Source organism: Pseudophryne corroboree, chromosome 1 (assembly GCF_028390025.1).
Source record: "Pseudophryne corroboree isolate aPseCor3 chromosome 1, aPseCor3.hap2, whole genome shotgun sequence".
NCBI lineage: Eukaryota > Metazoa > Chordata > Amphibia > Anura > Myobatrachidae > Pseudophryne > Pseudophryne corroboree.
The window spans coordinates 971,891,175-971,901,181 of record NC_086444.1 but is presented as its reverse complement, the minus strand read 5'-3'; the positions used below and the strand labels follow the sequence as shown (position 1 = coordinate 971,901,181).

General features: G+C 40.0%; 1 protein-coding gene across 2 annotated transcripts in view; it reads left to right on the top strand.

The window, feature by feature from the left end:
• The first annotated feature begins 4,792 nt into the window (after window positions 1-4,792).
• Window positions 4,793-10,007, top strand: part of NPY2R (neuropeptide Y receptor Y2) — a 76,205-nt gene continuing 70,990 nt past the window's right edge. Inside the window, exon 1 of one of the 2 annotated variants that reach the window (XM_063920501.1) lies at window positions 4,793-4,879. The gene's annotated coding sequence lies outside the window, so the exon portion shown is untranslated. The remainder of the gene's footprint in view (window positions 4,880-10,007) is intronic. The other variant, XM_063920502.1, reaches the window with a different exon arrangement.

Genomic DNA, 10,007 nt, shown 5'->3' with positions numbered 1-10,007 from the left:
CATGACTAGTGGCAGCAGCTTCAGCACGAGGTGGAAGTCGATCTTGATCTTTCCCTATTTTTGGAACCTCAACATTTTTGTTCTCCATATTTTAATAGGCACAACTGAAAGGCACCTCAGGTAAACAATGAAGATGGATGGATACTAGTATACTTATGGATGACGAGCGACTGCCGGCACAGAGGTAGCTACAGCCGTGGACTACCGTACTGTGTCTGCTGCTAATATAGACTGGATGATAATGAGATAAAATTAAAATATATATATATATCACACTAGTACTGCAGCCGGACAGATATATATTATGTAATGACGGACCTGCTGGACACTGTCTGTCAGCACTGCAGACTCCTAAAGTAAGCTACTAGTATCAAGAAGATAGAAAAAAAAAAAACCACGGGTAGGTGGTATACAATTATGGATGGACGAGCGACTGCCGACACAGAGGTAGCTACAGCCGTGGACTACCGTACTGTGTCTGCTGCTAATATAGACTGGATGATAATGAGATAAAATTAAAATATATATATATATATCACACTAGTACTGCAGCCGGACAGGTATATATTATGTAATGACGGACCTGCTGGACACTGTCTGTCAGCACTGCAGACTCCTAAAGTAAGCTACTAGTATCAAGAAGATAGAAAAAAAAAAAACCACGGGTAGGTGGTATACAATTATGGATGGACGAGCGACTGCCGACACAGAGGTAGCTACAGCCGTGGACTACCGTACTGTGTCTGCTGCTAATATAGACTGGATGATAATGAGATAAAATTAAAATATATATATATCACACTAGTACTGCAGCCGGACAGGTATATATTATGTAATGACGGACCTGCTGGACACTGTCTGTCAGCACTGCAGACTCCTAAAGTAAGCTACTAGTATCAAGAAGATAGAAAAAAAAAAAACCACGGGTAGGTGGTATACAATTATGGATGGACGAGCGACTGCCGACACAGAGGTAGCTACAGCCGTGGACTACTGTACTGTGTCTGCTGCTAATATAGACTGGATGATAATGAGATAAAATTAAAATATATATATATATATATCACACTAGTACTGCAGCCGGACAGGTATATATTATGTAATGACGGACCTGCTGGACACTGTCTGTCAGCACTGCAGACTCCTAAAGTAAGCTACTAGTATCAAGAAGATAGAAAAAAAAAAACCACGGGTAGGTGGTATACAATTATGGATGGACGAGCGACTGCCGACACAGAGGTAGCTACAGCCGTGGACTACCGTACTGTGTCTGCTGCTAATATAGACTGGATGATAATGAGATAAAATTAAAATATATATATATATATCACACTAGTACTGCAGCCGGACAGGTATATATTATGTAATGACGGACCTGCTGGACACTGTCTGTCAGCACTGCAGACTCCTAAAGTAAGCTACTAGTATCAAGAAGATAGAAAAAAAAAAACCACGGGTAGGTGGTATACAATTATGGATGGACGAGCGACTGCCGTCACAGAGGTAGCTACAGCCGTGGACTACCGTACTGTGTCTGCTGCTAATATAGACTGGATGATAATGAGATAAAATTAAAATATATATATATATCACACTAGTACTGCAGCCGGACAGGTATATATTATGTAATGACGGACCTGCTGGACACTGTCTGCAGAATGCGTTTATAAAAACACCACACGACGAGTGTTTAACTTTTTCAGGCAGACAATCACAATTATACTGGTGGTCAGCAGACAATCACAATACTGGTGGTCAGTGGTCACTGGTCAGTCACACTGGCAGTGGCACTCTGGCAGCAAAAGTGTGCACTGTACTTAAAATATGTACTCCTGCTATAACTGCTCCCCAGTCTCCCCCACAATTAAGCTGTGTGAGCAGTGAGCACTCAGCACAGTCAGATAATGATATACAGTATGACATATGATGCAGCACACTGGGCTGAGCACAGATATGGTATGTGACTGTGTCACACTGTGTATCGTTTTTTATCAGGCAGAGAACGGATTAATTAAACTGGTGGTCAGTCACTGGTCACACTATCAGCAGCAAGTAGTACTCCTCCTAATAATATGCTCCCCAAAATTTGTGTCTCTCTCTAGTACTCTAAACGGAGAGGACGCCAGCCACGTCCTCTCCCTATCAATCTCAATGCACGTGTGAAAATGGCGGCGACGCGCGGCTCCTTATATAGAATCCGAGTCTCGCGATAGAATCCGAGCCTCGCGAGAATCCGACAGCGGGATGATGACGTTCGGGCGCGCTCGGGTTAACCGAGCAAGGCGGGAAGATCCGAGCCGCTCGGCCCCGTGTAAAAAAACCTGAAGTTCGGGCGGGTTCGGATTCCGAGGAACAGAACCCGCTCATCTCTAGTTTAAATGTCCATTTCCTATATGTTACGTCAGTGGTTCCCAAAGATTCTTGAATCACAGAGCCCTAGAGTATCAGCATTTTTTTACGGCACCCCTAGGATAAAAGTTTTTTATTGATAAATTTGTAAAAAAAAATATTAAATTAAGTAAATTGTGCTTACCTGTCATCCTTAGGTTCAGTTATGCGGTGGTGTACAGTTGGTCTGCTGATTGTCCACACGTTTTATGATTGGCAGCCACTAGCACTGTTTATACCTATCATTTTGACCATTAGTAATTTGATTTGGTCTTGAACCACCAACCCAAGGCACCCCTAGGCACACAGTTTGGGAACCACTGTGTTACGTCATCATGGCTAATGAAATGTCAGAACAGTAACCTTGGTGACTGGTGAATACGATTGCATCCACATAGGGATATATCTATATCAAATAATGTAAATACAAGTACAGTAGGAGTAGGTTGTCATTTGCAACTTGAATTTTGCTGCTGTGAATTAATTTTGTAGCAAGAACCAATATTTCTTGTGGTGGCTACAAACCCCCTTCCCCCCCCCCCCCCCCCCACACACACATTTGCTTTTAGTTCACTTTAATTTCAGTGATTAAAAACAACACTTTTTAGTCATTTCGATTACAGTATAAGGATACTAACTGTAAATAAACTAGAGATGTGCGGTGTGTGTGTGTGTGTGTGTGTGTGTGTGTGTGTGTGTGTGTGTGTGTGTGTGTGTGTGTGTGTGTCTGGACTCCCTCCAGTGATTCTGCACAGGGTATGATCTGTAGGAGGACAGCTAACAAATGTGACAATCACATGTGACAATCGCATTTTTAAAAGGTACTTTACATGCTATTTAAAGAGAAAAGAATTCTGTATTACATTGCTGCAGTAGAATACTGCGTTTAGTATTTTGAACTGTCATGAAAATAAAAACATGTTTAGAGAGATCCAATAATAATGTTTGCAGAACATGTGCTCTACCCATGCTGGGCACTGCATGGAATAGGATTTTAATAAAATGGATAATGCTGTTCATAAGACTTTGTACTTGGCAGTTTAATCCTCCTGGCAATTTGATTGCAGCATGGCCACATAATCTGCACACTGTAAATAAACGATTGGATCACTGTTTCATATCTATTTATTGTATACTTAGACAGAGAAATGTATTGCTTTAAAGATGAGCAAATAATATATTATTAATTAGGGTACAGAGTGAATTCGCTAAAGGGGAAACAGAGATATACAGTACTGTAATTTATGACAAGGCAATTATGTTTATGTAGAGACAAACTATCTCAGACAGTACCAAGTAATGTTGTACAGTGGAGTTTAAGACACATTTATCATAATTTGGCTTAGTGCAATGTATGGATCTTTTCCTTTAGAAACCTGATAACAAATGTACAGTACAGTAAATCATTAGATAATGTAATATTCAGCCTGTCTCTATGCCTTAATAGCTGGATAATTCTTCAGTCGAGGTTTTTATTATAACAAAGGACGTCAGTTGTATATTCTAAACTTCAAGTTTTTTACCCTTTTGGAATTAGATTAGTCTAACATTAATATCTATCTATTTATCTATCTATCTATCTATCTATCTATCTATCTATCTATCTATCTATCTATCTATCTATCTATCTGTCTGTCTATCTATCTATCTATCTATCTAGATTGATTGATCGATCAATAAATTTATAAGTAGGGTTAAAATGTATATTTTGCCATTGTGGTGCAGTATATTGCTATGTACAGTACTGTAGATGAGGCAATTTATTGGATATCACACAACCTAGGGACTGCTAATTAAGATAAAGGTGCAGGGAAATTATTTTTGCTTATGTAGGTTTTTGGGTATTAAAATAATATATACTGTTGAAGCAACTGTTATAACGTAGGCTTATTATTTGCTATTATGAATAATAGCTTACAGCTTTCTTTTGCATAAGAAATACACTATTAACATAATAGATTTAAACATACAAAACAGCTAAGCATACAGTAGCATTGGAAAGAAAGTCACTGATTGAACTTTAATGAAGACCTCGGATAGTTGTTACTGCTGCGCAGAAATCTAGAAAGGAAAGAAAACACCCAAAACACTATATAAGGTGGTAATGTAACCCACTCCTCACCTTCCGTAAGACTGCTGTGTAGGGGACTGTTGGGAGGAGTGCCTGTCAGAGGCAGTGACTCTGTGCTGCATCCCTGACTCCCAAGGTCTTTAATTAGCAGCTTTTAGTGCAGGGGAAGAGATCAGCGCTGCTGACTGGAGAAGAAGGATCCTGTGTGTGCTGCTTCCTGCTGCAGGCAGCGCTCTCTACTCTCCTTGCTGCTTCCGAGCATCCTACAGCTGGGCTGACACATCCAGGAGACTGTGGACAATTGACCTGCACAGACTCCTGCCAGCATCTTATCTGACTTTGAGAAAAAAACATAAAAGGAAATACTGAAAGGAAACTTGTATTTCCACTTTTACACAAGAGCCCGAGAAAGCTGACTTTGTAAGTTTTACAGAGTAAATATTTGTTGTTGTCCTTATTTACTGGCTACAGTAGGTACTGGTGCACCAGATGTCTATGCATCTTATCTTCAGCTGCAGTGCAATACTGTAGGTCTCTGACTGGAAACAGGGTTAGTGCAGTCATCTCTCTGTACTAGCAGCTCTTTTGTAGGTTTTCCCTAAATTGTGTTAATATTATTTTTTCATCACATAGACATAGACTATTAATTACATGGATAGTGTTCATTCACTATAGTCACTGACACTTGGGAAAACAATAGTGTTATATAAGATTCATGCAGATTAATAGAATGCAATTTAAATCTTTCTGCAGCTATATCCAAATGTTCACTTTTTCTATTGTGGTTTTGCATTTTAATAACAATGCACAATGCTATGGGCTTGCAATGTCACCATCATTTACCATCAGCCTTCATTACGTGCAAATTAACAGTGCACACAAAATATTAGTTGTGCTATCAGTAGTTTGCCCAGAGTGTAATTAATACCATATGCTGCTTTAATGGGTTGTATCACGTAGGTTCTGATTAAACTGCCATATTGATGTACACATCATTTATCTTGCTGACACATACAAATTTCTGAGGCAGTAAAACATAGGCGTGGAACACATCAATGTATCACTTTAACGAGTTGTGCAAAAAATAAATATAATGAAATGGAATATTGTAATTTATGTTGTAGGAAAAAAATCCTAACTTTGCCTTTGTGCACTATCTGATACTGTTTGTTGTGCTCATTAGAGGCTGATTCCTATGCACAGGTATGTCACGGTTACTGTCTTGTTTAGAAAGTGGATTATAGTCAGCTAAAAGTTCTCCTTAGTAACAATAGTAGACATTACCTGTAAAATAAACGAAAAGGTTTACTGATATTTTTATAAAATGACTACTGTCTACCTGGATATCACACAACACAGGCGATGTCATAACCAGTTATGTGCGATCAGGGGAGGCAGAGCCTCACCTGTCATACTCCAGTACACTCCAGAGTTTTGACTATAAAAATGATTAGAATAATACAGTACAAAGAAGATATTTATAACCTACTGTATATGATCTTTGTATTATTCATATCATCTTTACATTATTTATGGCATCTTTGTATTATTTATATCATCTTTGTATTATTCTAACGTTTTTATAGTCAAACCACCAAATCATATAGGTATGTGAGTGTAAATCTGGCTCTGATAGTAGCCAGTGCCTCCCCAGCCATTGACCTCACCACACCTGACTGGTAATAGCTGTAATAGTGAACAGTGCATGTAAGTGAAAAAAAAGTGTTTCTAGGTTATTATAGGATTGTTATTATTTGTCATTTCCTATTAAATATTTTCTTATGATGAAGTCTGCATTCACTACATGTTTTTTCTCTCTCTATTTTTGTGTTCTTTGTAACAAGTTAGATACATTTTCCATTTATAGAGTGGGCACACTTTTTTGTAAAAATGAATCATGAGGGTGTGGTTCTCAACAAATGAAAGGAAGGGTGGTCAATGCATGGTATCATGTCCGATAAAACAAAGGGCTCCTTAGACTCGCCACTATATGCATTGTGTGTGTGTGTGTGTGTGTGTGTGTGTGTGTGTGTGTTAAATTGATCCTTGCATAGCTTTAATTTTTGAGCTGTTGTAGCATCTACGTTCAAGTTGTGCAAGGGCCACTACATTACTCTCATATTATCTCCTACTCATTATCATTATCATATTATCTCCTACTCATTGTGTATATGACCTACAGTAGTAAACGTATCCACAATGCCAACACATTAATCAAAGCACTATTTAGTGGATTTTTCCCAGTGCTGTGTATAGTATTGAGTTGCTGCTGGTCATATTGTATTTGTCTATAGTGCTGACCTACGCAGCACAGAAACCTTTTATTCTATAGATTTTATTCTGCACAAAAGTCTGTTATTGTTTCTGCCATGGTATAAATGTTCCTCTGGTACATTATAAAACTAGTTTACACTGTTTGCTTCAGTTGGGAGCAGATTCAGTTAGTGGCATGGTTCTGCCGCAACCTTGTGAACTTAGATGTGGGTTACTCATTTATTTTCCCACCCCTTAGCGTTGCAAGCACAAAATTGCAAGGTTTTTTCTCCAGTAATTACCTACAACGTGCGCAGTGTGAGGTTTCAACAGAACCTTGTGCTTAATTGTTCCCGCCCCATACAGTTTGGACCAAATTAAGGGAAAATGTATTGTTTGAAACCTATGATGAAGACTTGATCTAGAACTTACCCATTTCCTAACTCTACAGTAAATGTGTCTGCATATCTTAAATCCCTCTGCCCCTAGTAAATCATGTTATCACCAGGGTGTGCACCAGCAGCTGTTTTGTACACATCACCAGGAGTCTGCTAGTGGAGAAATGAACAGACAAGACCTTTCTGATCTGCAAGGCTCTTGTAATAACCCAGACAGTGCACAGATGGGTTTCTAGTAGAGATGAGCGGGTTCGGTTTCTTTGAATCCGAACCCGCACGAACTTCACTTTTTTTTTCACGGGTCCGAGCGACTCGGATCTTCCCGCCTTGCTCGGTTAACCCGAGCGCGCCCGAACGTCATCATGACGCTGTCGGATTCTCGCGAGACTCGGATTCTATATAAGGAGCCGCGCGTCGCCGCCATTTTCACACGTGCATTGAGATTGATAGGGAGAGGACGTGGCTGGCGTCCTCTCCATTAGAATAGATTAGAAGAGAGAGAGAGAGAGAGAGATTGTGCAGACAGAGTTTACCACAGTGACCAGTGCAGTTGTTGTTAAGTTAACTTTTATTTAATATATCCGTTCTCTGCTATATCCGTTCTCTGCCTGAAAAAAACGATACACAGCAGTCACACAGTGTGACTCAGTCTGTGTGCACTCAGCTCAGCCCAGTGTGCTGCACATCAATGTATAAAAGCTTATAATAATTGTGGGGGAGACTGGGGAGCACTGCAGGTTGTTATAGCAGGAGCCAGGAGTACATAATATTATATTAATTTAAAATTAAACAGTGCACACTTTTGCTGCAGGAGTGCCACTGCCAGTGTGACTAGTGGTGACCAGTGCCTGACCACCAGTATAGTAGTATATTGTTGTATACTATCTCTTTATCAACCAGTCTATATTAGCAGCAGACACAGTACAGTGCGGTAGTTCACGGCTGTGGCTACCTCTGTGTCGGCAGTCGGCACTCGGCAGGCAGTCCGTCCATCCATAATTGTATAATTATATACCACCTAACCGTGGTATTTTTTTTTCTTTCTTTATACCGTCGTCATAGTCATACTAGTTGTTACGAGTATACTACTATCTCTTTATCAACCAGTGTACAGTGCGGTAGTTCACGGCTGTGGCTACCTCTGTGTCGGCAGTCGGCAGGCAGTCCGTCCATCCATAATTGTATTATTATAATATATACCACCTAACCGTGGTTTTTTTTTCATTCTTTATACCGTCATAGTGTCATACTAGTTGTTACGAGTATACTACTATCTCTTTATCAACCAGTGTACAGTGCGGTAGTTCACGGCTGTGGCTACCTCTGTGTCGGCAGTCGGCAGGCAGTCCGTCCATCCATAATTGTATTATAATATATACCACCTAACCGTGTTTTTTTTTTCATTCTTTATACCGTCATAGTGTCATACTAGTTGTTACGAGTATACTACTATCTCTTTATCAACCAGTGTACAGTGCGGTAGTTCACGGCTGTGGCTACCTCTGTGTCGGCAGTCGGCAGGCAGTCCGTCCATCCATAATTGTATTATAATATATACCACCTAACCGTGGTTTTTTTTTCATTCTTTATACCGTCATAGTCAGTCATACTAGTTGTTACGAGTATACTACTATCTCTTTATCAACCAGTGTACAGTGCGGTAGTTCACGGCTGTGGCTACCTCTGTGTCGGCACTCGGCAGGCAGTCCGTCCATCCATAATTGTATTATAATATATACCACCTAACCGTGGTTTTTTTTTCATTCTTTATACCGTCATAGTGTCATACTAGTTGTTACGAGTATACTACTATCTCTTTATCAACCAGTGTACAGTGCGGTAGTTCACGGCTGTGGCTACCTCTGTGTCGGCAGTCGGCAGGCAGTCCGTCCATCCATAATTGTATTATAATATATACCACCTAACCGTGGTTTTTTTTTCATTCTTTATACCGTCATAGTGTCATACTAGTTGTTACGAGTATACTACTATCTCTTTATCAACCAGTGTACAGTGCGGTAGTTCACGGCTGTGGCTACCTCTGTGTCGGCAGTCGGCAGGCAGTCCGTCCATCCATAATTGTATTATAATATATACCACCTAACCGTGGTTTTTTTTTCATTCTTTATACCGTCATAGTCAGTCATACTAGTTGTTACGAGTATACTACTATCTCTTTATCAACCAGTGTACAGTGCGGTAGTTCACGGCTGTGGCTACCTCTGTGTCGGAACTCGGCAGGCAGTCCGTCCATCCATAATTGTATTACAATATATACCACCTAACCGTGGTTTTTTTTTCATTCTTTATACCGTCATAGTCAGTCATACTAGTTGTTACGAGTATACTACTATCTCTTTATCAACCAGTGTACAGTGCGGTAGTTCACGGCTGTGGCTACCTCTGTGTCGGAACTCGGCAGGCAGTCCGTCCATCCATAATTGTATTACAATATATACCACCTAACCGTGGTTTTTTTTTCATTCTTTATACCGTCATAGTCAGTCATACTAGTTGTTACGAGTATACTACTATCTCTTTATCAACCAGTGTACAGTGCGGTAGTTCACGGCTGTGGCTACCTCTGTGTCGGAACTCGGCAGGCAGTCCGTCCATCCATAATTGTATTACAATATATACCACCTAACCGTGGTTTTTTTTTCATTCTTTATACCGTCATAGTCAGTCATACTAGTTGTTACGAGTATACTACTATCTCTTTATCAACCAGTGTACAGTGCGGTAGTTCACGGCTGTGGCTACCTCTGTGTCGGAACTCGGCAGGCAGTCCGTCCATCCATAATTGTATTATTATAATATATACCACCTAACCGTGGTTTTTTTTTCATTCTTTATACCATCATAGTGTCATACTAGTTGTTACGAGTATACTACTA